The following is a 25,933-nucleotide window of genomic DNA, read 5'->3' as shown; positions in this document are numbered from 1 at the left end:
ACTAAGAGGGGTAGCATGGGGGGGCTCAGCAGGGCCAAAACAACAACAACAACAACAAACACCACAACCTCAGAATAATCTGAATTCCTGCAGGGCTGCCAACCTATCGCTCCGCCTGCAACCCTCCAACCCAACAATCGTTATACAGAGGAGCACAATTATCAGCCAATTATCGTCGCAGGCCTCTTTTGGGAGATTTTTTCTTCCTCTCAAAAGCTGCTGCTGATATGTTGTTGGGGCCAAGGAGGGGGGAACTCCCCTTTGGAGGTCATTAAGATCAAAGCAATAATACTGGGAAATTCTCCATCCAGATTCACCTGCTGCGAAGTAAATGAGGGGCATTTTTAACAGACGCTGACACTGGTGTTTGTTGACAGTCTTCCCAAGATTAGCATATCTCTGCACAAACAGAGAAGCCAGTGTAGCAGAAACATGGCTTTGGCTGATGAATATGTGTCAGGTCACATCAACAAGAATTACATAAGGTGCTGTGAATGAGGATTGTTCTGACAATTTGTATCTTCAGTCTTAAAGGTGCATTTTAGTGATTTTTTACTTCTGAGAGACTGATTTAAAAAAGAAGAATAGTTGAAATCTGTCACAGGGGCTGAGATATCATGGCTTTTAGTCCCCAGAATGGGTTGAACATCCAATCCTAAAATTCCCAAAATGTAACTCAATAGTGTATTTTAATAAGACCCCGTGCCTGGTAAATGTCCAAGTCTTTTAAACTTCCCATAACCAGTTTGTAATGCCGATTTTATTATAAATTTGTAGTCTCAAAGCCCAAGACAATATATTTTACAGCTCCTCAAGAGCCATAGAGGACATTACACAAATGTTGTGTTCTTTCAGTTTGCACTCTGCATGAGCAGGAAGCTGATCTCCATGTGTAAAATCGGTGAAGTGCCCCTTTAATTATTTTCACTTGACTTCTTTCACTTTCAGTATGAGCAAAGCCGAAAACACTGACACTGATAGCTTATAATGGCAATGTAATACCTATTTGTAAGGAGGGCCGCTGACTCTAGGTCTACCAAGAAAAGCTGAGCTTACATGTAGAGGCCTTTTTCAAGGATTTAACATTAAAAGAACATTCATGCTTTGTTTCATCTACACCATCTCTGAGCCTGTTTATAAGCTTTTTTAAATTTAATTTCACCAATTTTATGAATACTTCTGAATCATTTAAACAAATCACATAAAAGGGGTGACTTTAATTTAAGGAGATTCCTACTTGTTACAAGTGGCCTACAGTTTATGTACTTTCCATTGTTACGGGAAATAATGTGGGGGAGCTTTAATTTGCTAGATTTGATGTCATCTGGGTCGAACAGTGATCACAGTACTGTGATAAAAGACAGTTGATTATTGAGTCCTGACTGAGTTCTGGTGGCTATCAGTAGTACGTGGTATGTGCTGACATGAGTGCAGCCTGGACGATGAAAGAGGACAATAAAAGAGATAACAGAGAGAGAGAGAGAGAGAGCAGCCCACACTGTGCTTAGGTAGAAGAGCAACACAACTAAACAGAGGTGTGAGGTCTAAACCTCATCTGATCAATAGAGTATGTGGGTCAAACTGCCCACTGACCTGTCTAGGTTTTATGCTTCAAAGCACCATCTTATTCAGCACTGCTCTGATTCATACTGCTATGAATAGTTTGAGGAGGCTTGGAGCAAACAAATTCCCATTTTGATGAGAATTTAATCATTGTATGTATCTAGTAAAAACACCAAACATGTTAATGCATCACAAATGTAGATCCTGGTCAATAATTTAAAATGGCCACTATATCGGGCAATATTATCTTATCCCAGATGTATCAGTATCACTGTATGTGTCGGCCATAAAGACATTGCAGGACAGGAATATCAAAAATATAATTGTTTGTAATTTACAAACAGTGTCCCCATTTTCCACTGCAGACAAGTTTATTTTTCAACCTGTATAATGTTTCTCTCAGTACACATCTTGAACACAAATCTTTGATTAAAAACGTTTATGTTTACTGATTATATTAAAAAATTAGCATCATTATTCGATTTTTTAGATTCTCAAATCAGTATCTGCCTCAATAATTCAGTATAGATGGATTATTATAAAAAGTTGCTTACTTTTTTAATTGCTGGTTTGACTGTACAAAACTGTACTAGATTAACCAATAAGAAAAGTAATCATTAGTAGCAACCCATACAGGCCTGGCACTGACTTTCTGGGGAAATAACAAAGCAGCCTAACACACAACACTCATTAACCCACCAGAAACTGCAAAACAAACCGCATGTTGTATTGTTAGACAACCCACAACTGCTACAAGTGAAATCACATCAAACTGAAATACAATAACTCCAAATGATGTCTACTATACAGGAATTAATACCAAGTCCTCACAAAGATGGATAACACATTTTGTTTTTATAGATTGTCTTCAATCTGTCTGGAAATAATCTCAAATCTCATTCTTCAATAAAAAGCACTGTCACTCGCTAAAGTGATCTGATTAAAGGTTGCTACAACAGAGCTGCAAGAAAAGCAACAAGAAAAGAATGGCATGGTGTTGAATAACCTGATACGACGAGCTCTGGAAAGAAAACAAATACTCTTGTCAAAGCTTTCATCGCGTTGTAACTGGGACGTAGCACATTAGCACTTCGACCCAGAATATAACACTGTAGACGGGAGTGAGAGAGGATCCTCCGAGAGAAGAATTAAAGTGGGCGTAGTGGGAAGAGAGGGGTCACAGTAAACACACACAAACATTATGAGGTGCCGGATTTTATTATCACAACACAGTGAGGCATTTTTTTATCAGAACATCTTGACTGTCCCAACATGGGGCCACACCCGTGTGTGCGGACACAAGGCACATCGGTCAGTCAGACCACTATCAGGAATGTGGGAGAGAGCTGAGAACTACTGTTCAGGGCACTGACTTATGTAACGGTCTTAATGAGCCTCATATGCCTGATGTTTTGGTCCTATACTAGGATCCCATGGTACAGTACCCAGAGTGCTCTTTGACCCAAAATCACAAGACTAAACCTTACAGCTGCTACTCTTCACGGGAAGCTCATACAGCAGGGAAAGATAATGTTTGCATAAAAAAATGTGTCCCTCTGCTTTGAATCAGTGCTATTGAATAATGCTTACAGTTACAGTCCAATTTAGTGTCCCATTTATTTAATCACTAATTTAAGAGAGAGTCTGGTCGAACAAAGCAAAAGCCCATGAAGAGCTGAGAGTCACAGAATGAATATGATTTGTGTGAAAAGGTTTTGGCTCTACGGTGCTGTGGCACTTGTGCTGCTACTTAGATGGAAAATATTACATAATGCACAGATGCTGCTCACTCTGACAAGCGACATATCAGTGCCAGGGCAGCAGGCAACACAGCGCAGGAGCTCAGGTGTTAGTCCCAAGGAGAGAGCAGGGGATTTGCATGAGCTGTTTTCCCTTTCAAACATCCTCTGCGGCGAGCTGACCGACCTGGCCCGAGCCTGGCCTGTTCCACTGCCTCAAAGTCAAATGAGGAAGAAACAGGAAGTTCATAAAGTAAACCACACGCTCATAATTCACACCTTAAAGTGCTTGAAACCAGTCAGATTTGCATGATTACTATTTTTCTCTAATTATCACTAAGTCACACTTTGATCCAAATTAGTGACAGGTGTCTGTGTCTGTATATTTCGAGGAACAATCCCAAGTTATGTTTATATAATGCTTTATTAGCCACTTTGAAAGCAGAGACACAGGACTATAACATGAAAAGGGTCAAAGGGCAAAACCAGACCTAGGACATAGCAGATTCACTTATCAGCCAGCCGAACCACTAGGATGCCCTGTGACAAGATGTTTAAAGCTGAGATGGTCTAGAACTGAAGAAAAAGCTCCATCAGAAATAAAAACCTGAGTCATTTCTAAAGGGAAACATTTCTCATTCAAGATGTTATGGAGGAAGTAAACCTAAACTAAAACGGAAACTACCTGCCTCACATAACAGAGAGAAAAACACATCATAACGCGCCAAAACTTTTCATCCTGCATTATGACAAAGCAAAACCCTCCGACCCTCAGACACACATCCATCCATATAACACAAGCTCAACAGTTGAATGATCCCCATCACTGGACATCACTGCTGTTGTTGAGTTTGCTAAAGCAGCTCCCCTGCTCACTGGGCAGCTCTCAATCTCCCAGCATAGCATGCAAGAAAACCAGTTATCACTTTTACTCTTTGGACTGGCAAAGCTACTTCACTGTTGCAGCCTGGCTGCCAACTACCAGGGGGAGGAATATAACACTTCACTGTACAGAGAAGTGATAATGTGGTAGGTAGTGAGGCTCAGTAAATGAGAGGCTGGTCCAGTCAGTGCAACATCTATAACTTACACAATAAAACACAGAAAATCTGTCACCTGTACAGCACATATTGTGCCAGAGGGATTTAGCAGCTGTATATGTCTGCACACATGCAGTAGTTTCTCAGAAACTTGGCTTACACAAGGTTAAACTGAGCCATGAAGGGATCTTGACATTAGCTTTATTCTATACCAGGGCTGCCCAAAGTGAATTTGCTAACATCTGGCGGGCCAAATCAGGTTTAATTTGGCCCGCCAGATGTTAGCAATTCTTCTTTTTTATTAAAAGACCCAACTTTACTGTCTTTTGGAGGCCGTACCAGGCTCGGGTTTATGGTTAGAAGATAGTGGCATCATATGAAACTAGAAAACCTAAGGACTTCATTAGTACCAATCATGTCATATTGGCTTGTCTGGAAGGAGGCTAACACTCTAAAGTTGGGCTAAATTTTGGTGGGGAAAAACTGGCATGGCCATTTGCCAAGGTGTCCCTTGACCTCTGACCTCAAGATAAGTGACTGAAAATGGGTTCTATGGGTACCCACAAGTCTCCCCTTTACAGACATGCCCATTTTATAATAATCCTATGCCGTTTTGGGGAAAACATGCAGTTTTTTGAATGCAGTATACATGCGTTATTTTTGCCTTTTCTAAAACTTGTGTATTTTAATATTTCTGCATACTGGGGTCCCTAAACAGTCTTGGAAATGCATAAATGAGCCCAATTATATTCAGCAGGTGGGTTTTAAGGGGCTAACTATGTAAAACATATTCAATTAAGGGAACTTGGGATCCTAGTACCATTTTGCATCTTAATAATACAATAGGTGTTTAATTTTGGCCCGTGGCCCTCCATTGAGTTCCAGTTTTGGCCCTCCAAGGGAAAAGTTTGGGCACCCTCGTTCTATACTCATACACAAGGAGGTTAGTTTTTCAGATTTCCATTACATTTATGTTATCAACATGAGGTTTTCTTCCTCTGCCTCCTAATGTGTTACACAATCTCCCACATGCTTCATGCCTCATTTCCCAGCAAACTAGACAGACTCCCAGTTTCTCACTAAAATTGCAAGACAGAGTTGCAGACACATTGAAAAAAAATTACTTCCTCATTATTTTTAGTGGGGGAAAAAAAGTAAATGTTGACACAGCAAACAACACACACTAGTGACAGTCTATAGCAGCTACACAGGTTGTGCTACAGGCATTATTACCCCAAACAATAACAGTTCATGTATGTAGAGTTTAAGGGTGAAATCCAAATGAGCCACCTCCTCAACCACCAACACATTTAATTCCAAGCCTTCACTCACATTTGTTTTTTAATTATAGTAAAATAAGAAAGCAAAACCTTATACCTCTCACCTCCTGACCTTGACAATAATTCAAAACATATTATGTGAGAGGACGAGCTTGTAAAGTCAGGTGTGTTGTTTAAAGAGAATAACACCTTTATAACAGTTTAAGCGCACCTGCAGTTTTCTCACCGGTCGCAACACCTGGAGACTGACACTTTGGCACACGAAACCTAACTGTGTCAGTACAGTTAACCTCAAAATCTTAACAGATATCTTGTGTTTCACACTAAATATCAAACTCATAGAAACCTTACCAGCCAATCTTCTTCTTCTGCGTAGAAATATTATTGTCCTCAGAGTGTCTGCTGCAGTCCTCACAGAAAGCCTCCAGCAGTCGATCCCCAACAGAGAAATAAACGCGGTTAAGAGGAATAAACGCTACATAATGTGGTGTGTTTCCACCACAAGCTGACTGTGTACAACTGAGGAGTCCCTCCTCCACTGAGAGCAGCGTGAAGTCCTGCGTGTCTCTATGTCCCTGCCCTGCCTCTCTACATACAGCCATGCCATTCAGTGCACCACTGGATACTAACATGAAGAGAGACTCCATGATGCCCTCTGCAGGCTAAACAGGACTCCAGTCAAGTCAAGTCAATATAATAATAATAATAATACATTAATTTATATAGCACTTCTCAAAACAGATGTTACAAAGTGCTTCACAAGACAATAAAAGCAGATAAATAAAGTAAAAGATATTGTAACTGTTAAAACAGAACATCAGACAATAACAGCAGATGGAGTAAAACAAATATGGTACCTGCTAAAACAGAACATCACAGAACATATCAATAATAATAGAAGTGGTAAAATGGTAGGACAAGTTCATAAAACAAATATACAGTATATATACATAAATGTGTATAAATGTACACATGCGTCCAGAAACGGATGTGTACATACATATATTTAAACCATTCTACTTATAGGAATGCTATCCTAAAAAAATGTGTTTTCAAAAGTTTTTTAAAAGTGGATACCGAGTTAGATGATCGTATCTCTATAGGAAGTGCAGTCCAGAGTTTAGGAGCCCTGACAGCAAAAGCCTGATCGCCTCTTGTCACAAAATTGGACCTGGGAACAGCAAGAAGTAGCTGATCAGATGATCTCAGACTACGTAGAGGCGTATAGGGTGTTAAGAGATCCAATATGTATTCTGGGGTCAGACCAAGTTGTGCTTTAAAAGTGAGTAATGCAATTTTAAAATGTATTCTAAATTGTAGGGGAAGCCAGTGCAATGATGCCAGGACTGGTGTAATGTGCTCCCTTTTACTAATGCCCATTAGAAGCCTGGCAGCAGAGTTCTAGATGTTGTAGTCGTGAAAGTTGCTTCTGACTGAGGCAGGAATACAAGGAATTACAGTAATCCAGTCTTGAAAAAATGAAAGCATGTATGACTTTCTCCATATCACTGAATGACAGAAAAGATTTTATCTTGGGGATTGTTCGTAATTGAGGAAAACAGGCTTGAATAACTGTCTTGACGTGCTTTTCAAAGGTGAGATTGGAGTCAAATGTATTTCTATAGCACATTTAAAACAACATGAGCTGACCAAAGTGCTTTACAGACATAGGCAGGATAAAAACAGGTCAACAGAGCAGACAACAAATCTCACACATCCACAGACAGAGACCAAGATAAAAATCCATGAGTAAAAGACTGTTATAATGAGCATTATAAAAGGCCAATTAGTCATCAAAATTCAAGTACATTCAAAAGCCAAAGAAAAGCGGTGGGTCTTGAGCTGTGCTTTGAAAGACTCTGTAGAGGGAGCAGATCTGATGTGGAGAGTGGAAATCTACATCCAAGTCTTCAGTTTGTTCAGCAACAAACCTAAAATTAGTATGACAATAACATCCCTGTTATATTCCCCCTAATATATTAGTAGTTTAAAAAACTTTTACAGCTTTATATTCACATCTTAGTTGCATGATATGAGGCAGCCCTGTGATACTGAGTGGGACATAATAATAACATTCAGTAACTTGTGGTGGAGACTTGCACAACAGTGAAATAAAAGGTAGACTGTTACATACATAACATGTTTATTTAAAAAAATTAAGAAAAACAAGGCAAAAGCATGACATATCAAACAAAGCAAAAACATAAGAAGGAAAAAAAGAAGAGAGATGAGGCTGCAGGAGTTTTTAAGCTCCACGGTCACGTTGAGAGGGAGAGCTGCCACCATCCGAACAAGGACCACCATTGCAAGTATCACTGAAGGTGTAAAAAGTTAGAATAAGTATATTTAAATATACATTTGCACATACTATGGGTTGTACTGTATATGCTGCCTATTCAATGTCCACTAACCTGTCACTGGCTTCTCCACGGCTTTGCATCTCTCTTAGGGGTACAGTCACATCAGAGTCCCTGAGACAAATTCATATTAAACATGGGGACATGTTAGTGACATGATATCACAACAGCTAAACATATGAATAAAGGAACTTTGTGAATAACAATAATTGTATATTGATTACCTTGCTGTCTGTTGGTTGTTGGCTGTTGATCTCTTTTTACAGAAACGTGCAACTACTATTAGTATTACTATTAGTAGTGAACCACCTGTGGAATCAAGAGTTATATTAAGACAATTGTATCAATACACAATAAATGCAACACATCATACAATTTTGATCTCACCTGATTGTTAGCAATTGAAAGACAAACATCTCATTCTTGAGCAAAAGCAAGAAGAAAGAGAATGGGAGAGTAAGAGCAAGTTGAATTAGTAGCAAAAGCATAATTTTCCTTAATTCAACAATCAAGGCAGACATGGGTGACATGAAAAGTGAAAGAAAGATTCACCACTGGCTGCTGTCAATAGTTGCTTGTCCAAAAGCCGAGGAAACGTGGCGTAAGCAGAATCACATTTACTGGTGTTCAGAACTTACAAACTCCACCGACAACATATGGACGTTTTGCATGGCCCTCACGCGTTTCCTCTGTGGTGACTTTTGGTGGTGTGGTAGCTAGAGGAAAGAGGAAAAAACTCCAGTTGATGGCCAATCAAAACAGTGAGCAACATGATGTAAAGTGTGAATGAAAAACTTACCATCAATAAAAGAACAAATGATGCTGCGGTCTAGTGGAGAAAACAAGAGAAGTGTTATTAAGTGTTAATCAGAATTCGTTATTGGACATCAGAAAATAGATTTTACATGTATACAATGTGACTTTTTTTAATAAAGAAAATGTGCCGAGTGTGAAATTCTAAATTATGATCAGTATGAACAGTTCAGTCAATCATCTTACAGTACATATTGAACAGAAATATTTCAATGAGAATAAAGACAAGACTCTTGTTTGACATCAAGGGTGTTTTGTGTTGTTTTTTGCAAAAAATGTGGATGTGGATATGGATGTGGTTTTACTGTAGCAGGGTGCAGTGCATGGTGGGTTTTCCCTCAAACACAAAATTATTGTCTAACAGCACCCTCGACTGAAGTGATGAGTCATTGAGACAGTGAAGAATACAACTGGATAAGAGGTTTACATGACACAGTATCTCCATTTTAATCAGAGTATGCAGGTAGAAGATTCATTCATTCATTATCCGTAACCGCTTATCCTATTCAGGGTCGCGGGGTCACCTGAATATTCAGGTGTTTTAAAATTAGCATAAGAGGTTAACCAGGTTTCTGCAACCAATATTTGAGGTTTACACATAAAAGAAACCCCAAAAAAACAGGGATAGTAATGTGCATGTAAACACTCAATCTGTGAAATCTGTTTCAGATTGATGACGGAGTGACTGATTGCAAGAAAATCATAATGTATATTAAGGGCTTTAGAAAGTAAATATAAATACCTGTACATTTTTCGGTCATAATATGAACGCCTTTCCCTTCAAATTCACAGTCAACATCTGTATCGATGGAAACGAATGCCCGACGATCATGCTGGCAGACAGTGTTGGGTGGTGGAGGGCCAGCACAATTTGTGATGTTAGTGTGAGTCGGGACGGGAAGGTCATTGCAAAAGACTGTAGCCACATTTGCAGCACAGCCTGGATTCTTGCAGTAAAACAGATTCCTATAGCTCTTTCCACCTGTAAAATCATACAGTATATCTATGAAATATCTCACCAAAAAAAATTTTTTTAATCATGAGAGTGGTGTTAATAAGAGGAGACTGTACCTGGACTAGTTGTAACTGGAAAGCACTGAGTGAGTCCAGCAGCAAACAGCAGTAGAATGAAGGTCAGCTCTGTCAAGACAAAAGTACAAACTAAACTGAAGACTCTCTAATGGTTGACACTGGACAAAGTTTAAAGTTGGTAGATCGTCAGAAACTTACTAATCATGTTAGAGGTCGGTGCTGAGAAGACTTCCTGGATCACAAAACACTATTCTGCTGCCTTCCACTGTTGATCACTGATGTATTGTTCCCCCCACACTTCCTGTTGGAGATATACACCGATCAGCCATAACATTAAGACCCCTGACAGGTGAAGTGAATAACATGGATAATCTCGTTACAATGGCACCTGGCAGTGGGTGGGATATAAACTGGGAAAAAAAGTCCGGAAACTTGTGTTTGGTGGATTATTTCTCTGTTGTTACAATGCTAATTGGCATTACATTTTACATCGTTGGAAAGCCTGTTTATTGACCTTTACAATGATGTCCAACTTGTAAGGATAATGCATTTGTGGGATGAGCAGCACAGCTGATTATGTGGGTAGCGCCCAAGAAAAAGTGGCCAAAATGCTCTGCCAATGGTCAAGTCATTGCAGGCTTCCTGGTAGCCTTATGAGAATACACTGTTTACCATTGGCAGAGCATTTTGGCAAATATTTCTTGGGCGCTACCCACATAATCAGCTGTGCTGCTCATCCCACAAATGCATGATCCTTACAAGTTGGACATCATTGTGAAGGTAAATAAACAGGCTTTCCAACGATGTAAATACAATGCCAATTAGCATTGTAACAACAGAGAAATAATCGACCAAACACAAGTTTTCAAACTTTTTCCCCACAGTTTATTAGACAGCAAGTGAACATTTTGAACTTTGAACTTTGTGTTGGAAGCAGAAGAAATGGGCAAGTGTAAGGATGTGAGAGAGTTTGACATTGTCACCTTGAACACAACACAACATGTCTCCCCTATAGTTCATCACAGTAAACAGTAGTGTAAGATTAGATTTATTTTTATAAAGACATATTTTATACAGTGTACATTTTGTATTCTGCTCTTTAATTTAGAGCATGGAACTATATGGTTTGGCGCACCTTGCGTGCCTGTGGGAGGAGTGATGGTTTAGATTGGCGGAGGGATATGAAGTGATGTGCCACCTGGTGTTTTGTCCTACGCTGAGTGGGGTGATTAAAATGTGGATCCTGTTGACCAGACCAAGCTCTCCCCGTGCTCTTATTCTACCCACAGCCCTACAGGAGTTTAATTAAGTTATAAGTAAGGTTATAGTTAAGGTAGTGAAAAGCCTGCCTTACACTGGTGGCAGCGGGTTTGTGGACTGCTTTCAGCAGAGTTTTGAGTTGTGCCGGGGACTAATGGAACTGGTGGAATAACAAACTTTTTTTTTGGACATTAAATCATCAAGATAACAACAAAGGAAGATATAAGTGAGTTACAGAGACTGGCAACTTGGACATAACTTTTTCTGCTCTCCTCGTGGATTTTCACGCTGCTTCATGTGGAGTGCTGCTTGTGAACTTCTCTGCGTGGGACGGTCGCATGGTAAAGTTGTTGACGTGTTACGCCGGGGCCACACAGCGCGCTTCAGGCTCGCCTGACGGCAGCGTCACGTCGTGGCCGCGTCATGCCCACCTAGGGTGTTCACACTAGACGCGAGTTACCCACGTCTCGGGAGCGTCCCGGAGCTACCTGTCAGCTGTGTTTTTGCTGTTGCTGACAGCCCTTTCTTTCTACATAGAGTTTGCCTTTTAATGGCCATTTAACTTAATAATAAATGTGATTTATATTTATTTAAGACAAAAAAGGGTAAGAACTGTGTGGTAATTTGTAAATATTATTAAAAACAAGCAAATAAATTCATACATAAATATTAATATATAGCCCATATAAATCCCTCTTTTCTGTCAGTGAAGAGGAATTTATATATATATAAATCCCTCTTCACTGACAGTGAGGAGGGATTTCTATGGGCTATATATATACATATATATATATATATATATATATGTATATATATAAATCCCTCTTCATTGACAGTGAAGAGGGATTTCTATGGGCTATATATATATATATATATATATATATAAATCCCTCTTCATTGACAGTGAAGAGGGATTTCTGTGGGCTATATATTAATACAAAAAAATAAATAAATACATTAGTAGTAAGAGAGCCTACAGCAATCCCTCTTCACTTTGACTGGCAGTTTTAAACAACATTTCCAGGGGGTTTCGGGTTCCTGTTCTACAGCATTCCAGGTTGCGGCTTTTATCGAAAACGACTTAATTTACATCTGGGGCGGGACAGCAATTTACATTATAAATGCTGATGTTCCGACATCTCAGGCAACTTGGAGCTTTTCACCACCTTGTTGCTGAACTGCGCCTTGATGGAGAAAAACACCTGAAGTATTTCAGAATGATAAATATAAGTAAAGTGTTTTTTTTTTTTTATTATTATAAAACAAAGCAAAATAAACAGTTTCGTTATTTGTTAACCTTTAGAAAACGAAAATCATTATTAAATATCTTTAAAAAAATTAAATAACACCTCTAAAAGAAAGAACAATAAAGTTACGTGGTGTTTGTTGAGAGAGAGAGAGAGAGAGAGAGCGCATCGGAAAAATACTGCCAACTATCACCTGATGTTCTTATAACCTATTAACCCAGTCTATTATATGTATAGCATATGTAGGGTTTCTGCTATGACTACTACAGTGTTTACATAATTAAAAGCCTGTACTATATTAACTTGATGGAAACCTGCAAGCAGACAACTGCTTTATTTAGAGTATTTCAGAATAAAAGCATTGTGTTAATGAATGAATGATTCTGTGCACTAAAAACGCTAGAGGACTTTTATTTTGAAATCTAGATAGGAAGTGTAAAATATTGATGGTCAGTGACATATTCTACAGATGTCTAGACATGGAAACTGTAGTAATCTTGCTCATATACTGTCAATAGATCACCTTCACTGTCTGTTGCTGCTGGGAGACGCAGCCGAGAGGTAAGCGGCAAGCGTGAAAAATAGGCGAGCCTTCTATTCTATAAAATAGACGCACGTCTGACGTGCGTCTGACGCGCGTCTGACGTGCGTCTCATGCGGGCAGTGTGTCCACTCTAACCTGTTAACATGGACGCCGAAATAAAAAACAACACGCGACGTTGCCGTCACGCGAGCATGATGCGCGCTGTGTGGCCCGGGCTTTACTCTGGATGCTACAACGTCAAAGTGGACTGGCCTACCTCACCAAAGCTAAGACTGTTAAGCTACATGTGCCTATTCTGAACTTTCACTACACTTTTAAGAGCCGTGGCCCTGTCAGTTTAAACAGTGATCGCTGTAATTAACCATGACCAGTCAAAGTGACGTTTGGAACCAACTGCCCTTCCCTCCCGGCTCTAGCCATGTTATGCCACAGTACTGTAAGGGGGATTTTCCTCATGCTTTTATGGGAGATGGAAAGGAGGATTTTTCAAAATGGTGCAGACGTTTTGAAGTGACTGTGGAGGCTACTCCTAATTATGATGATGAAGACAGTTTGGCTAAGCTGCTACCTACACGCTTTGGTGGTGCTGCTTTTAGCTACTGGGATAGCCTACCTGATGCAACAAAATCTGACTACACTGCAGTTAAAGAAAAACTGAAAGCTGTTTTTGGACAGACTGCTTATCTGTCTACATTTCAAAGTTACGTCAATGCACGCACTCGCCTGCCTGGTGAGGCTCTTCCAGTATTTGCTGCTGAAATTTGCAGACTAGTGGAGGAAGCTTTTCCCACATATGGACAACATGCTAAAGATGGAGAAAAATTCAGACGCTTCATCTCTGGAATTGAGCCATATCTTCAGCTGCGTTGTCATGAGCATGGTGTGAAGACACTGGAAACTGCTCTTCAGTTTGCACTACAGATTGAGACTGCCCATCATGCTAGCAGGGTGTTTTCATCTACCAACACTCTGCCATGTTTTTCTCAGGCATCTGGCGCATCTCCTGCCCCTCCCTTAACATCCACTCACCTTTCTGCATCTTCCACTTCTCTCGGTGTCCACTCTGCCACCTCAGATGATCTTCGAAAAATGCAGAAGACACTGGATACACTTTCAGAAAAAGTTGAGCAGCTACAGCTAGAGGTGCAACGCCAGCGACATGATACACGACGCGGCTCATCAGACTACAGATCTCATCAGCGGAGCCCCACTCCTGATGGTGGACGAGGCCGCAGCCATTACTATTCCTCAGACAGAAACACCTACAGAGACTCTTCCTATGACCGATACTCAGCTCGTGATCGCTCCTACAGACCTTCAAGGTATGAAAGAGACAAGTATGACAGACGGGATTCCCACAATCGTTCTGGATCATCTGAGCGCCATGCACGTGGCTACAGCCCATCACCCAGGGACTACACCGAGCGTGGCCGCTCTCCTGAACGCCGTGAGGACAGACATCCCTCTCATCGCTCTCATCACTCTCCTAGTCCTGGACATGTACGCTTCCATTCTCCTTCTCACACCAACCAGGTAAACTACAAGTAGTTGACAATGGGGGCCAATTGCCAGCTATTGACGTTACCCAGGCCCATGAAGACAGTAATGCCATGCCTACTGACTTTACCAGAGACAGTTTATCTGGGATTGATGTGTCGAAAAGATATGTGTCAGTTGTGATTGAGGACACTGTTGTGCATGCTTTTGTTGACACTGGAGCTGACATTTCAGTCATCAGTGAAGATTTTAGGATGTCTACACCTTCTCTCCACAAAAAGCCCATTATGAAACAGTTTGTTCCTCTCACTAGTGTCACAGGTGACCCTTTGGACTCAGTTGGCTCAATCTCAGTCAATTTAAGTATTGCTCACAAGCCAATGATACATGCCCTTCAAGTTGTCAGAAACTGTACTAAACCACTGATTTTAGGCTGGGATTTTCTGGTTGCTAACGGCATTATTGTAAATACTCGCAACATGGCTCTCATAGTAGATGACAAAGTAGTGCCACTGGTTAGCCCACACCAGTATGTCCCTAAACTGACTAATGTTACAGTATCTTCTACAGTTACAGTTACAGCCATGTCAGAGATGGTCATCACTGCTAAACTAGATGTACCACTTAAAGGCCTAGTACCTCATGACTATGCAGGTGTGTTTGAGCCACACTACACTGATCATTCATCTGCTGGTTTTGCATGGACTGTGGCAAAAGCTGAACAAGGTTCCATCTATGTGAAAGTAGCTAATCCTTCTAGTGAGAAAGTCATGTTACATTGCGACACTCAGATAGGAACTTTTCACGCCACATCTGGCAGCAACAACGATGAATACAATGTGATGGAAAGTTCTGTCTGTAATATCAACATTCAGATGCCTTTGATCTCCAAGCCATCTGTACTGCCTGATATGTCAAACCCCGACCTTACAAGTGCACAACATAAGACACTGACAGACACTTTGACCTCATTCTCTGATGTGTTCAGTCAACACTCACATGACTTTGGAAGAACAGACCTGGTCACGCACAAAATCGTAACCAGCTCTGACACTCCCATCTCACAAAGAGCCTATCGTACCTCTCCTTCCATGAAAGCAGAAATCCAACGTCAGGTGGAGGAGCTTAAAGCTCAGGATGTCATTGAGGACAGTACGAGCCCTTGGGCCAGCCCAGTAGTCATGGTGAAAAAGAAAGATGGCACGTACAGATTTTGTGTCGATTTCAGAAAACTGAACTCAGTTACCATCACGGATGCACATCCTCTCCCGAGAGTTGATGATAGTTTGGATGCACTGTCTGGCTCTCAGTTTTTCTCCACCATGGACATGTCAAGTGGATACTGGCAAGTTGAAATGCATCCTGCAGACAGACCTAAAACAGCATTTACAACAAGTGATGGTCTCTACCAATTTAAAGTGATGCCCATGGGTCTGAAAAACTCACCACCAACTTTTCAGAGACTAATGGAGCTTGTCTTGAGAGGTCTCCATTGGACGACATGTGTCATTTACCTTGATGACATCATTTGTATGGGACGAAACTTTGATGATCATCTTCAAAACCTGACTGAGATTCTCACACGATTCAGACAAGCGGGTTTAAAACTAAATCCAAAGAAATGTGACTTTTGCAAATCTGCTGTTAAATACATGGGACACATTGTTTCACGTGATGGACTGGCACTGGACCCAGTCAACAGCCACCGTATAAGTGAGTGGCCTGTTCCAAGATCCCCCACTGAGGTAAGAGCATTTCTGGGATTGTGCTCTTATTACAGACGTTTTGTGCACAAGTATGCATTCATTGCTCTTCCTCTTCATAGACTCACACAAAAACATGTGCCCTTTGAATGGACAGAGGAATGTTCAGCTGCATTTCAGACATTAAAAGATGCACTCATCTCCCCTCCAATAATGGCTTTTCCAAACTTTCATCAGCCATTTATTCTCAGTGCAGATGCATCTAACTATGCAGTTGGCTCAGTGCTCTCTCAGGTTCAAAATGGACAAGAACGGGTTATAGCATATGCAAGTCATGTTCTGACCCGCACGGAAAAGAAATGGTCCACATATGACAAAGAACTCTGGGCCATTGTCTGGTCTGTCAGACACTTCAGACACTACTTGAGTTGTAATCCATTTACAATCATCACTGATCATCGTCCACTCCTCAGTCTACGGAAACTGGATGTCACACTCGACCCCACAGGACGACGAGGTCGCTGGGCTTTGGAGTTGGATCCTTATCAATGGACAATAATACACAAAGAAGGAAAGAAACACACAAACGCTGATGTAATGTCACGGATTCCCCTCTCACAACAGGACCCAGTGGTTCCGGAGGAAACAACGCCTCCCTCCCAGGATAACCACTCCTCTCCTGTCAAAATGAAAACGTCACCTCCACTGCTGTTGTTCAAACAAATGAGGGTATTGAAATGTTGCAACACACACTTTCTACTCAAGGAAATTACATTTTATCTAAACAACTTTCTGACCCCATTCTCTCTGAAGTGTACACATGGGTACAGAAAAACAAACGACCATACCTCAGACATGTAAAAGGGAAAATTCTGAGAAAACTCTGGTGGCAGTTCCCTAAACTTGTGCTGTGTAATGACTTACTCTGTCGAGAGGCTCACATTGCACCAGGACAGCCAGTTGTGAACCAAGTGCTGATTCCCACCTCACTAATCACAGAGACAATGAACATTCTCCGTGGTAATCCCAGTTCTGGTCATTACAGTGCTGAGCACACATTCAAGAAAGCCCTAACTATGTGCTATTGGCCAACCATGAGGTCTGATATTGATAACTTTTGTGATACGTGTCATACATGTGAAGCTTACAGAAAACCTGTACCACAACACAGAGCTCCTCTGCAATCCATACAAGCAGAAAAACCTTTCCAGTTTGTGTGCACAGATATTACTGAGCTCCCACTCACATCACATGGACATAAGTATGTGCTTGTAGTACAAGATCATTTTACAAAGTATGTTAATGCTTTTCCTATGTCAGATCAGAAAGCTGCTACTGTAGCACAGCTACTTTGTGAGAGATACATTCCTGAACATGGAGCTCCAGAAGAACTATTTTCAGATCAGGGACGACAATATGAATCTGAAATCATTCAAACAATATGTCAGAGACTGAACATCAAAAAGAAAAGAACCTCACCATATCACCCCCGTGGAAATGGGATGGTTGAGAGATTTAACCGAACTCTGAAACAACAGTTGGCTAAACTCATTCATCAGCATGGAGGTGAATGGGACCATTATTTGCCAGCAGTTGTTCTCTCCTTTAACTCAACTCCACATTCTAGCACTGGATACTCGCCTTATTTCCTTGCTCATGGCAGAGATCCCCGTGTTCCGGCTAATGTGGCTCTTTCGACGCCAGTGGAATCACAGACTCCACAGAACTACGGTTCAGAACTGGTGAAACGGCTTGACACCGTTTTTCAAGCTGTTCGCTCTCATCGTGAGGACCAGAGACTCAAGCGTGAGTACTACTTCAACAAGCATGTCAAGTTTAAACCTTATAAATGTGGAGATCTGGTCTGGATGGACGATCCCACTACACAAAGAAAGAAACTTGACCCTAACTGGACTGGACCATACAAAGTTGTCTCGTCAAATAACGAGGGACTTGTATACAAACTCTTGGATTTGAAACGTCCACAAGCTGGATCAAAAGTAATTCACTATGATCGATTGAAGCCTTATCGATCCACTTGGGATACATCTTCAGCACCAGTGAATCTACCTGTGCCTCAGCTACCTATGGACACTCTCCCGAGGTATACGTCATTGTCTGGTTCGCTCCCCATATACCCTGGACCATCTGACACTGGTCAGGCTTCTGCTCCTGCCTGCCTCTCTGTTCCCCTGCTGCGGAGACCTTCAGGACGGGTGTCACGAGTCCACCCGCAACAGATCCAAAGGACTAACACCGCTCCAGCAGTGCCTGTTGGGACACGGACCGGTGACCCATCAACGACACGTTCTGGACGGGTTGTTCGGAGACCCCAGCGGCTCTTGCTGTGAGCAATCTCTCTCCCACTCAAATGACAGATATGGACTGATTGTGAACATTTATTGGGACACTAGACATTTATTTCCTGATTATTGAGGGTTTGCATGCAACATTTTCAGATAATCAGTGTTTGACAAAAACAAAAGAAAGCAAATAAAGGTACTAAAAGAAAAAGGAAAAAGAAAACCTGAAACAAATGTGAAAAAAAAAGTTACTTTCCTGTATGTTATTGAAGTTTGTAAGTTATTTCCATTCATCTGGTTATGTGATGTGTTATTGTTTCCATATTCACTCAGCAGTTACAAGGTACTGATTGTCTCCTCTTTGTTTCAGTTTTAAGACTAGATTTATTTTTCTTAAACTCTGAAATGAGGACATTTCATCTGAAGAGGGGGAAGAATGTGAGATTAGATTTATTTTTATAAAGACATTTTATACAGTGTACATTTTGTATTCTGCTCTTTAATTTAGAGCATGGAACTATATGGTTTGGCGCACCTTGCGTGCCTGTGGGAGGAGTGATGGTTTAGATTGGCGGAGGGATATGAAGTGATGTGCCACCTGGTGTTTTGTCCTACGCTGAGTGGGGTGATTAAAATGTGGATCCTGTTGACCAGACCAAGCTCTCCCCGTGCTCTTATTCTACCCACAGCCCTACAGGAGTTTAATTAAGTTATAAGTAAGGTTATAGTTAAGGTAGTGAAAAGCCTGCCTTACAGTAGCATTGGTCCCTCTGTTAGTAACACTTGTTTTCTTGTCTTGTTTGTCTTTGAGACATTTGAATATAATAGTGAACCTCTTTACATGGACAAAGCTGAAAAACGCTATCAATCAGAGAAGAGGTGGTATTGTTACTGTAGTGAACATGTCTGGACATGTTTATTTATATTATAAATATACATAGGACATGGGATGAATTACAATCATGAAAATACAATACAAAACAAAATCAGTGATGGAAATGCTAATGGGGGGACTTGAGGATGCGAACATAACAATGTGAAACTCTACCGACTGAGCAAACCGACTTTCAATGGCATCCTGGGTTTGTATTTAGCCTTTCAAAAACCACGTTTGTGCAGATGGGTGGGTTTGTGTTAAGAAATGCTCCAGTGCAGGATATTACATTAACTGGCAACTGTGTCAACCAAAGGACAGTAGACATATTTTTTTTCCAAAACTAAATCTAAACTTTTTTTCATTTTGACTTTTAAACATGTAATAAAACACCATCTCTGACTAAGGACTCTTAACCAAATGAATGAGATACTTTACACATGTTATATAATAGCCTCTCATGATAGTCTAATATAACCTACCTGGTCGGCTGATTTTTTAATAGACGCACATGAACAGCTACACATGCGCGCAAAACCGACAGTCGCAGGTTATTCCCCGGGAAGTGAGAAGAGTGGACTGACTTCATAGCCTTGTTGTTACGCATAAACTTAAGGGTATATCTGTGCGACCGCGGTGAAGTTAGTTTATAAGTTGGATAATGCTATATTGATATATTCCACATTTACTCACTCCGTATGCAGCGGTATGTTCTACGCAGGGGTGTCTTCTGGCTCCGTCTCCTCCGGCTCTGTCTCCTCTGGCGTTGCAGCAGCACTAGTGATGTGTCGTCACGAACGAGTCGGTTCAAAGAGCCGGCTGCTTTAAGTGAACGATAAGAGCCTTTTTTTATTTTTTTTATTTAATTAATTCAAAGCAGAATGATAAGACGATCTTCTCCGTGCCACGGGCACTCCATGCACTGACTGTGACTGAATGTTGTGTTAATGACGTCCGTGCGACCAATCAGGTGATGACAGTCAAGGATCATACTATCAAGCAGGGAGGGGCAGCGCTGACGGTCTACAGGTACAGAGCAGGAGGGAGAGTAGGAGAGAAAGAGAGACATGAGTGCCATGCGCGAATAGCAGACAAGATGAGTGACAGTCGGAAACGAAGCAGCATGTAAAATTACGGTATTCTGGAAATTATAAGGTTTCGTGTAATTAAATTGAATAATGTAAGTGATATATATGTGCACACATACTAATAATAGGTCAAAACAGCGCTAAATTTGGCTGAATTATAAAAAGGCAGAAGTGGTAAAATGAAGAGCCGTTTGGGAGCCGAAAGAGCCGGCTCTTCTTGGTGAGCTGAGCCAAATGATCTGGCTCACTGAAAAGAGCCGGAATTCCCATCACTAGAACCTGAACAGATAGTAACACCAACACAAGGGATGCCAACAGGCTGAACAGGCTGGTGAGGAAGGCTAGCTCTGTGGTTGGATCTGAGCTGGACGATCTGGAGGTGGTGGCAGAGGGGAGGATGAGGAGGAAGTTGGACGCTATCCTGGATAACCCCTCCCACCCCCCTCCATGATGAGCTAGTCAAGATGAGGAGCACCTTCAGCCACAGACTCATCCCTCCCAGGCACAACACAAAGCGCCTGGGTCAGTCCTTCATGCTGGTAGCGATCAGGCTCCACAACCAAGGCTGACCCCCATATGAGAACTATTAGGACTTTAAGAAGTTTAAACATGCACTATCTACAACCATCTTGGACACTAACCACTGGCGCACTTTACACTCACTTTACACTATACATCCTATTTACCACTTTATTGCGGACTGCACATATGTACATATTACATTAATTTAGTTATTGTACATTCTATATTTATTTATTGACGGACTGCATACACTATGTTCATCCATTCACTCTGTATGTTTTATATCTATATTATTGTTTTTATAATTTTTGTATACCTTTACCTCTGTTTGCTGATGTTGCTGCTTTGACACCTGAATTTCCCTCCAAGGATTAATAAAGGTTCATCTTATCTTATCGTATCTTATCTTATCTTAATAAGAACATTAATAGAGCCTTCCTGGTGCCTTCAACCCACTGACCCCTCTGTTCCCAGTATCCCCATCAAATCCCAATCCCGTCCCTCCTCTCTGACTTGGTCCTGTAATCTTTGTCTCTCAGCCTCATACTATTTTACAATAAAATGCACATTTTTATTTAACACCACAATCCCCACACTTGTCACTGTTCCTTTTCCCCATTAAAGGGACTGTTTGTAACTTCTTACACATATAAATCACCGGGTCGTTGTCCCATGCGCGCACTCGCATGTGGCTACGCTGTTCAGACAAGACTCCAGCACAAACTACATGGACGCACCAAAACCGCAAAGTTATATCTAGTGAAGCCCGTCTTGCAAAACAGTGTTGGCCGCGGTCTGAGGACGCGGGGGAGACCGTAGCTTTGGTCTCCAGGGCCGGAGTCTCTGCTGTACTCTGCTCCTCTGCTCCTCTGCTCCGCTTGCTTGCCTTCACTCAGCTCGTTCCACCTCACGTGCATGTGCGCACACTACACACTGCAGAAGACTTCGTAGCTCTGAGAATATCTAGTGAATGTGCAGTGGACGTTTGTGCAGAAATAACTGCTGGAGCCCCTCCAGACCAACAGAGGTTTTCCGTGTCTTGTGAAGTGACGGGGCTCCGCAGCAAGCAACGTTATCGTCTCCGACCGGGTGCCGGTGTCTTCCCTGTTCCCTCCGACTGCGGCCGAGCGGCTGAGGCAGGAAAAGCCAACACTAGGATCAGCAGTGATTCATGGAGAGACCTCCGTCTGGTCAGCTAACATCACTGCCAAGCAGGTGAAATATAGAGTGATATTGTGGTTTTAGCTGACGTGAGTCGCCTCACTGTTTTGAGCGATGCTCGTTCATGTCTATTTAGAGCGAGCAAGCGCGAGTCTGACGCTGACTTTTGTTGACTTAACGGCCACAGGTGTCGCTGTTAACAAGCATTTCTGATTCTTACAAACAGTCCCTTTAAAGCCAAAGTGCTATAAAGACCTGTGTGATCCAGTCTGAATCTTGTCATGATTATTTCCTCCCTTCTGTTCCTTTCTTTATATTTCTTTGTTATGACCGACTTTTGTATTCTGAAATATCTCCTTCCTTTCTGGTCCTCCTCTCATCTTTTCTGCCATATCTCCACTCCTTTCCTTTTAATCACCGCCTTTCCTTCTCCTTTCCCAAGTAAAACTGGTACTGTTATTTCCTTTTGCAGCAAACTTTTTGCTAGTTTATCGGCAAACTCATTCCCTTTCACCCCCTCATGTGCTGGAACCCAATAGAATAATATATTTATACCCCCTCTATGCCGTCTTAGCAGGCTATAGTACAGTTTAATGAGTAGATCTTGCCTTGCAGCTTTTGTTGACTGTATACTTTCCAAAACAGCTTTTGAATTTGTGCATATCACCACTCTGTCAGGTCTGACCTCTTCAACCCACTGTAATGCGATAATGATTGCCACTATTTCTGCTGTATATACTGATACCTGATATTTTAAAATCGGGAATATAAACACCAACTCCCACACACTCCTGTTTATTCTTGGAACCATCTGTATATATTTTTGAGATAATTATTATAGCTGTTCCTGAGGTACACACTTGTTTTAACTCCCACTTCATTTAGTTGCCATTCCCTTTTCTTTTCTATGATACTATAGTGTCTATTTTAACTTCTGGGAGCAGCCAGGGGGGTACGCTGCTAACTGGTGTGGACCTGGTGAACTCTAAGGCCTCCAATCCATGTGTCCTCACTCTTTCTTCCCATGTCCATCCAAATCCATACCCTTGAAACTTAGAATATATCCAACAGTTTTGAATTGTTACCTTTGATTATGTTCCCGCTTCCTTTTAATCAGACCCAATATGTAAGAGCTAATTTCTCTCTTCTGAACTCCAATGTAGTCTCTCCTGCTTCGATTAACACTGCATTAATGGGTGTTGACTTAGTAAATAATATACCATTACTCTGATTACTTTCATACATTACAATACATTATCAGGTGTCTTTTACCAGAAATAATTAACTGACTACTGTTTCACATCTTCTATTTTCCACCCTGATGTTTGCTGTTTACACACCGTCACATCTAGCTACATGCTAACATGTTAGCTCTGTATCTCCCATCTTCTCACAGTAAATGTTTTCTTCTCCTCTGATCCAACCTTGACTCTGAATTTCCCGTCTGTTAAAAAGTCCATCATCCAATTATACAACCTCCCTCCAATACCCATTTACTTAGCTTGATAAGTAGCCCTTCCCTCCACATAGAATCAAGTGCTGAGTCAAGTCACAACCTGAACAGCTACAGATCCACACTCAAATGTCTTAGGTCAAAGGCCGTGCTGTCACAACATTCCTCAGGGCGTGAAAGGTGTGACAGTAAGCGACTGATCTGATCTCATATCCTGACTACGCTTCTTCACTATTTTTAGGTTTGTTTCAAACTGTATATGTTTTCCATTTGGTCATACAAAATACTACAATGGCCTTTCATTTAGTCATTTCTACCAAGTGCTGAGTCAAGTCAGCTACAGATCCACGTTCAGAGGTCTTAGAAAAAAGACTGAGCTGTCATAACATTCCCACCCACACTCAGGATGGGAATGGTGTGACAGTAGACCTTATATACTAACTACACATAGGCCTAAACTAAATGGTATGTCCGATGAGTGTTGAAAGACTGCAGAGAAGTTTGTTTTACAGCAGGTTTCGTGATGCATGAGACTGGGGTTTACTGGTAATGTCATGGGTGGGTCTAATATTATCTGTTTTTTAAGCTCAATTCTCGGCAATTCTCGTTCTAGATTAAAGCCTAAACCATAACAGTTAGGCTATATGAATTATGACAAGAGTTGGCTAAAATAATGAGCATAAAATATGAAATGGTTTTCCAGTGAGTTGTCTTTTTAAGAAATTAAGGTCGAGACTGAGTTTAACAAAACATGCAAATAGTAGCCTTTGACTGGTTTAAAGGTGATGTCGGGTGTTGTAATGAACCTTTCATTCTTCTGGCTTTACAGAGAATGGCTTAAAGGCTACCAAGAAACACTATGAGGGGTACTGTAAAGGTGCAGAGGTGCTACAAGAGGAAATGTGTTGGTCTTCCAGTAAGCTATAGCGAAAGCAAGATGATTTTCTTCAGAAAATGCATCAGAAATTCTTCACACGGCAAATGTCAGTGTGACATAGCATACATTAATCATTTTTCAAGGAAAACACCTGAGGCCCCTGCATCGACATTTGAGTCAGACCTTTCCACTCAAATAGTAAGTTATGTTTTGTGGTTTAATAAGTGTAATTTGGGCTACTTAAGCCTTCTTCAATATTTTTTAGGTTTGTTTCAAACTGTACATGTTTTCCATTTGGTCATACAAAATACTACAATGGCCTTAGTAATTTCTACCAAGTGCTGAGTCAAGTCAGCTACAGATCCACGTTCAGATGTCTTAGAAAAAAGACTGAGCCATTACAACATTCCCACCCACACTCAGGATGGGAATGGTGTGACAGTAGTAGTAATTACGCATAGGCCTAAACTAAATGGTATTTCCAATGGGTGCTGAAAGGCCGCAGAGAATTTCGTTTTACAGCAGGTTTCATGTAGCACACTTGTTTTTGATGCTTATAATTCATTTATTTTACATAAATATTTTATAGAAGTTCATGATTTTTTTTCAATAGCTTCCATTTAATGTGCCCCAGTGACCCCAAATAAATTTATATTTCCAGTGAAGTAATAGGTTTATTTATTGAAATCACTGGGCCACACATTACATGAATGATGTCGGGTGTTGTAATGAACCTTTCATTCTTCTGGCTTTACAGAGAATGGCTTAAAGGCTACCAAGAAACACTATGAGGGGTACTGTAAAGGTGCAGATGTGCTACAAGAGGAAATGTGTTGGTCTTCCAGTAAGCTATAGCGAAAGCAAGATGCTTTTCTTCAGAAATGCAATCAGAAATTCTTCACACTGCAAATGTCAGTGTGACATAGCATAAAATTAATCATTCATCAGTCAAGTCAGCTACAGATACACGTTCAGATGTCTTAGAAAAAAGACTGAGCTGTCATAACATTCCCACCCACACTCAGGATGGGAATGGTGTGACAGTAGACCTTATATACTAACTACACATAGGCCTAAACTAAATGGTATGTCCGATGAGTGTTGAAAGACTGCAGAGAAGTTAGTTTTACAGTAGGTTTCATGTAGCACACTTGTGATTGCTTATAATTCATTTATTTTACATAAATATTTTTATAGAAGTTCATGATTTTTTTTCAATAGCTTCCATGTAATGTGCCCCAGTGACTCCAAATCATTTTCTATTTCCAGTGTAGTAATACATTTATGTATTGAAACCACTGGGTAACATTACAATGCTATTGAAAACAAATCTATACAAATATTTCTATTAAGCACTAAAATAAAACCTAAGCTAAGATCGGAGAAGAGGCCTACATGTACCCAACTATAGATAGATAGATAGATTGATTGATTGAATGAATGAAGTGCACTGCTTGACTCCTGCTAAAGTAGGGCCAAAAGTTTTTCCCTTTTGAAAAAATTTCGGGCACTTTGGACTTCTAACACCCCAAAAGGCACAACTACACCACACTGTCAACGATCATACCAAATTTGAAGTT

At 41.0% G+C, this 25,933-nt stretch overlaps 1 protein-coding gene and 1 long non-coding RNA gene across 2 annotated transcripts in view; both read right to left on the bottom strand.

The window, feature by feature from the left end:
- The window catches only part of pip5k1bb (phosphatidylinositol-4-phosphate 5-kinase, type I, beta b), a 34,459-nt gene extending 28,260 nt beyond the window's left edge, over positions 1–6,199 (bottom strand). Inside the window, exon 1 of the mRNA XM_074638197.1 lies at positions 5,974–6,199. The gene's annotated coding sequence lies outside the window, so the exon portion shown is untranslated. The remainder of the gene's footprint in view (positions 1–5,973) is intronic.
- A 1,019-nt stretch (positions 6,200–7,218) lies between these two features.
- On the bottom strand, positions 7,219–8,281 carry LOC141770192 (uncharacterized). Its single transcript, XR_012594454.1, has 3 exons — positions 8,204–8,281; positions 8,034–8,093; positions 7,219–7,937 (listed from the first exon to the last, which is right to left on the bottom strand). It is a non-coding gene; the product is annotated as an uncharacterized LOC141770192 (long non-coding RNA).
- Positions 8,282–25,933: the final 17,652 nt, after the last annotated feature.

This window comes from Sebastes fasciatus, chromosome 6, assembly GCF_043250625.1.
Source record: "Sebastes fasciatus isolate fSebFas1 chromosome 6, fSebFas1.pri, whole genome shotgun sequence".
Classification (NCBI taxonomy): Eukaryota; Metazoa; Chordata; class Actinopteri; order Perciformes; family Sebastidae; genus Sebastes; species Sebastes fasciatus.
This window is presented reverse-complemented; position numbering and strand designations above follow the sequence as displayed.